Source organism: Bos indicus x Bos taurus, chromosome 4 (assembly GCF_003369695.1).
Source record: "Bos indicus x Bos taurus breed Angus x Brahman F1 hybrid chromosome 4, Bos_hybrid_MaternalHap_v2.0, whole genome shotgun sequence".
Taxonomy (NCBI): Eukaryota; Metazoa; Chordata; class Mammalia; order Artiodactyla; family Bovidae; genus Bos; species Bos indicus x Bos taurus.
In genome coordinates, this window is record NC_040079.1 from 80,629,148 (window position 1) to 80,635,144 (window position 5,997).

The following is a 5,997-nucleotide window of genomic DNA, read 5'->3' on the forward strand; positions in this document are numbered from 1 at the left end:
AAAACAGAGACAGTACAGTCATTTTTGGCATGAGAGCATAACTTATTTGAACGTATCAGGAAGCGTTAATAAAATGTAGTGACACAATATAAATGGAAATGTGATATACTGTAGAGTTATAGATTAAAGAGTCTCTTCTCCTAATATAAATGTCAGTCTAGCAAGGGAATGGTCTAAAGCTCTCTGGTGTCTATCAGGCCAAGGGGTCATCCTGGGAAGATACAGTCCAGTTCGTGCAGAGATCCACAAATAGAACACTGCAAATAGGCAGAGGGATTTATGTCTTTATGCATTTCAAGAGATAATGTTTCAATTGGATAATTATAGTGTTTAACTTTGTGGAATATCAGAGTCCAGATTTGAAAAATATCTTAGTTGAAGCAGCCATTTATGAAAAATAGTTAATTCATTGATTTAGAAAAATTTTAAAAGAAAAGCAAAAAAAAAAAAAAGAAAACACCATATATTATACTCCATTTCAAGTAATAGCCAAAATAATAAAGTTCTCTGAGATAATATCTATATGGTAGGTAAACTCTCAAACCCTTGATTTATATCAAAATTATTATTAATAGTTTGTATTTTGTTAAATGTGTTCTTTGTGTCGTTTTTTAAAGTGGAACATTTACTAATTTTATCTTTTGAAAGTAGTATATTTAAATATATAGATTGATAAATAATATTTGGCAGACTCCAATTTCACCTTATTTTTAATATTACAGTATTACACTGTAACATAATAATATACTATTATTAAAATGTCTGTAATCAAAGAAAGAAAGAACTAACAAATATAAAGATTATTCCATTTTTCGTACCATTTAAAAAATTTTAAGCCTTAAAGCACTTCAATTGTGCATTTTTCCCCAAGGCAACATGTAGTACATATATTTGTTCAATTCAAAATGCCCACAATTATTAAGGACCCACCACCTACCTCACTACTGAACCAAGCACTTAAGGAAGGGAAGATGAATATGATACCATCCCCTCCCAAAGGGAATTATAATTTCATGGGGAAATGAAAAGACAAAAATCATTTAAATCTATTATAGTAATTTAGGTGAGGGATTAAGTTTAAAAACAATTAGAATACTCCTCCCTCAGTAAGTAATATAAGAGTCAAGTCTAAATGCATTATGTATTCTAACCAAGAAGTGAAAGGAAGTCTGTCCCGGGAAAGGAAATGATATGGATAAACAGAAGTATGTAATGATATAGTACCTTCTGTTCTCCATCTGTGTGTGTGTGTGTGTGTGTAAAAAATAGAAAAGGAAGTCAGTTCAAATAATGAATAAAGTGTGAAGAAGGTCATGACAGATGATGCACCTTGAATAGAAGTTGTTAGGTGATGACTTTTTTTCAAGCATGATATAATCAGATGGCAATGGCAATCCACTCCAGTACTCTTGCCTGGAAAATCCCATGGATGGAGGAACCTGGTAGGCTTCAGTCCATGGGGTCGCACAGAGTTGGACAGGACTGAAGTGACTTAGCAGCAGCATAATCAGATGTGTGTTTTAGACTCATTGATTTGAGTGTGTTGCAAAGTTTTGAGGGGTAAAATCCAATACACAAATCACATAGAACTCTGTTGTAGTTACTCAAGTGATAATAAAGATCCAAGCTAAGTCAACATAAACACAAATGGAAGAAAGGCAGACAGCCTTTTTTTGTGCTCGGGTTTTCTAGTCGCACCAAGGACTGCCCTGGTGGCTCAGACGGTAAAGCATCTGCCTACAATGGAGGAGAACCGGGTTCAATCCCTGGGTTGGGAAGATGCTCTAGAGAAGGAAATGGCAACCCACTCCAATATTCTTGCCTGGAAAATCCCATGGATGGAGAAGCGTGGTAGGCTACAGTCCATGGGGTTACAAAGAGTCATACACGACTGAGTGACTTCACTTTCTTTCTCTCTTTCTAGTCGCAGAGAGTTGGAGTTACTCTTCTCATTGTGGTGGCTTCTTGTGGAGCACAGGCTCTAGGTATGAGGGCTTCCGTAGTTGCAGCAGACTGGTTCAGTGGTTGTGGTGCAGGCCCTAGAGAGTGTAGCCATCAGTAGCTGTCACATGCCGGCTCAGTAGTTGCGGTGCATGGACTTAGATATTCCGCAGCATGTGGATTCTTCCCAGACCAGTGGTTGAACTCCTGTCCTCTGCATTGACAGGAGGATTCTCAACCACAGCACCACCACGGCAGTCTAGGAATCACTTTTTTTTTTTTTTTTGAGAACTAAAATTATATGACATTTTTATTTTAGGATGCAAAAACAAAAATGAGCAAACAAACAAACAACAAAAAACTTGAAATAGGCTTGTCAAATGATATAAATTCATCCTTTCCATGGAAGCAGAAGGTAGATCAGTACAGGTTATCCTCAGGCCTCATACATCCTGCTTCACTGCTGCTTGCACTCTGCTGGGTTTTGATCCTTCTTTGGGTCATAGTCTGGATCATTTTCCTCATCTCCTTCTTCTTCCCCTTCCTCATCGGCTTTTTCACCTTCTTCATCATAATCATCATCATCATCTTCAATAGCTTCTCCAGTAAAGTATAACACTGATCTTGGGATTATATGCTCACGTAAAAAGTGACCAATTTCAAAGTCTGCAGCGAGGATAGCTTCAGAATCATCATCCAGATCTCCACTCTCAGGAACTTCAGGAGGGGCAAAAAAATTACAGAAACAGTCATTAGAAACTGTTTTGGTCACAGTACGAACTGTCCCACGTCCCTTGTGTTTCTGCTTCTTCTTAATCGTTTTCAAAGTGACATTCTTCCCTTTTTTCCAATCTATCTGGCACCCTGTACAACCCATAATTTCTGGTCCCTCAAAAGAAAAGGGATCAGAATCATCTGGTTCTGACCTCATCCTTTATGTCTTTGTCAACACTTCATTTGTGAAATATTCATTGGGTTCAAAGTGAAATTCTAAGACAAAACTCATAGGTTGACCAGCATCTGAGAACTTCACTTTAATATCTTTGAAGTGCTACAGAATAGGTTCATCATGTTCCTGAACCATATCACTGAGCAAGTCAACATTCTTAAAAACGGTCAACCAAACCTCAGGAATTCCCTTGGGATCTTCTTTTTCTTCATCCTTTTTTTCATCTTCAATCTTGGCCTTTTCTTTTAGCTCCTCCGAAATTTCATCTTCCTCATCTGGTTTCCATTCACACTCTTCTTCTGTAGGTTCATAAATGGCATTAATTATCTCAAATCGCTTATCAAACAGAGGCTGATAAAGAACAGCATACTTTCTTTCAAGATCATGAACTTCCTCATAGAATTTGGCTTCTATCTGTGCACATTTAACTTGAAGGTTTTTGAGAGCATTCACTCGTCTTTTAACTACCCTAGGCAAGCTTTCAACGTATCCTGTTGGTGTTTCTACCAGACCATCAAGTCTTTCTTGACGGGCTGCAAGAATCTGAGGATTTTGCATCATCTGAACAGTCAGCTGACGCGCTTTGATTTTTGTTTCTTCACCAGTTTCTTCTTCTTCTACTTCTTCAGCATCATCCAAATCTTGATCAAGTTCAGACTGTTCTTTGTTGTTGATGTCTGCCATGTTGTACAAATGCCAAATATCGGTGGCGAGCGCGGGGAGCCGAGCGGCCCGAGCTGCGCAGGCAGTGACTCAGGGCGGCGGCGGGAGGAGCAGGAGCGGAACCACCTTTTAAATTGTATGTAAATGATGAAATGGTAGATGTGGCTAGCAGGATTAAAGTGTAGCCTGACTGGCTCCACAAATTCCTATCTTGGGTATTATATAGATGGAGGTGTTATTAAATAATATGAGAAATGCAGAAAGAACACTGGGACATTGAGAGCAAGAAGAGAGTAGTGAATGAGTTTGGGTCACATGTGAAACATCCAAGTAGTTATTCACTAGGTAATTTGTATAAATATTTTTCTAAAGTTTAGAATAGAGATCAGGTCAAGAAGCAAATATCTGGCATAGAAAACAGCACACATTTTTAAGAATACAGCACACTTAAAAAAAAAATCCACTATTTAAGAAGTCTTACAAAGACAATACCACAATGGAGGATGGTAAAATATGATTTAAAAATATAAAAGACAAAATAAAGAAGGGTGAGCACTGAAGAATTGATGCTTTCAAATTGTGGTACCAGAAAAAACTCTTGAGAATCCCTTGGACAGCAAGGAGATCAAACCAGTCAACCCTAAAGGAAATCCACCCTGAATATTCATTGGAAACACTGATGCTAAAACTGAAGGTCCAATACTTTGACCACCTGATCAAAGAGCCTACTCATTGGAAAAGACAACACTGCTGGCAAAGATTGAGGGCAGGAGGAGAAAGGGGTGGCAGGGGATGAAATGGTTAGATAGCATTATTGACTCAATGGACATGAATCTGAGCAAACTCCCCAAAATAGTGAAGGACAGGGAAGGCTAGCTGCTTCAGTTCATGGGGTCACAGAGAGTCAGACACAACTTAGCAACTGAACAAGAAGAAGAAGACAAAATCAGTAGAAAGATTGTCAAAATGTTGAATGGGAAGGGTGACTTGTAGATTTCACTCACAAGAACTCCTCTGAAAAGGGAGAGTGGATGAGAGAAGGGCGGAGAACAAGGGAAAGAATGATTGAACAAGCAGAAAGAATTTTGTTTGAAACAATCTTAAAACTGAAGAATAGATACAAAGTTATTTAGAATAGGAGGAACTTGAACAATGCAGCTGATAGAGAAGAGCACCAATGCAGATAAGCATTCGTGTGGTGCTTCTTAAGAAGAGATGAGATGGAATCAGGAGCCCAGAAGTAAGAATTGGCATCCTTCTGGAGAAGAAGGGGAAGACCTCTCAAGTATTGAGGATAGAAAGAAAATATAACCATAGGGCAATGTAGATAAATTGACCTGTATGAAGGGAGTGAAGTTATGATTGTTCATAATTTCTTGAAGAAAAATAGGATGTAAGCTTGTAGGGGTTGAGAAGAACAGGTCTGAGTAGATGGATTAAAGAAGGCAATGAAAAGTATGACAAGGAATCTAACAAAAGATAAGAAAGGTAAAGAAACACAGTATTGTACATTGTTAATTAGAAATTGACTGACGATGTTAAATTCAGTATACAAATTCAGCCCATTCCATCTATCCAAAGGCTAACTGTATATGAAATGGGCTGTAATGTAATGGCTTAGAAAACCTAAAAGGGAACCCTAAGCAATCTGAAAATTTTGAGAAAATGCTTGAAGATGTAAAACAAATGGAATTGAATTACAGGAGAAATGGAAGAAAGAATATTGTAGCTAAAGTAAATGAAACATATAAGAAAAAACAAGAAGCATAGCAATAATTACCTTACCCCAACTTACTCCTAAAATAACAAGTTTGTTCTCAAAATCAAAGAACAAATAGTAATGAGAGAGCAGCATGAGTGACCATTTCACTATACAATATTTTGTTTGGAAAGATTCAATCTCAAAAGATAAAGATTGCATGATTTATAAGATATCCTCAATAAAAAAATATTATTTTATACAAGAATCATTTTATAGATATAAAATTATAAAATCTCCTGTAAGTTCAAAGTGAAATTTTTAATTCAGAGTGTATTAAATACAGTTAAAGCTAAAATAATATCTAGTTTAAAAAGGATTAGATGTATGGTAGAGAGAATCTCCTCTAAAAGAAAACATGAAATTTTATCAGCTTTTAAGAATCATTCAGATTATTGTTGCTCAGTCACTCAGTCATGTCCGACTCTACAACCCCATGGACTGCAGCATGCCAGGCTTCCCTGTCCTTCACCATCCCCTAGAGCTTGCTCAAACTGATGTCCATTGAGTTGGTGATGCCATCCAACTATCTCATCCTCTGTCATCCCCTTCACCTCCCACCTTCAATCTTTACCATCATCAGGATCTTTTCCAATGAGTTGGCTCTTTATGTCAGGTGGCCAAAGTATTGGAGCTTCAGCTTCAACATCAGTCCTTTCAATGAATATTCAGGGTTGATTTCATT

General features: G+C 37.4%; 1 pseudogene; it reads right to left on the reverse strand.

The window, feature by feature from the left end:
* Window positions 1-2,233: 2,233 nt before the first annotated feature.
* On the reverse strand, window positions 2,234-3,669 carry LOC113891588 (annotated as a pseudogene).
* Between the last annotated feature and the right edge of the window lie 2,328 nt (window positions 3,670-5,997).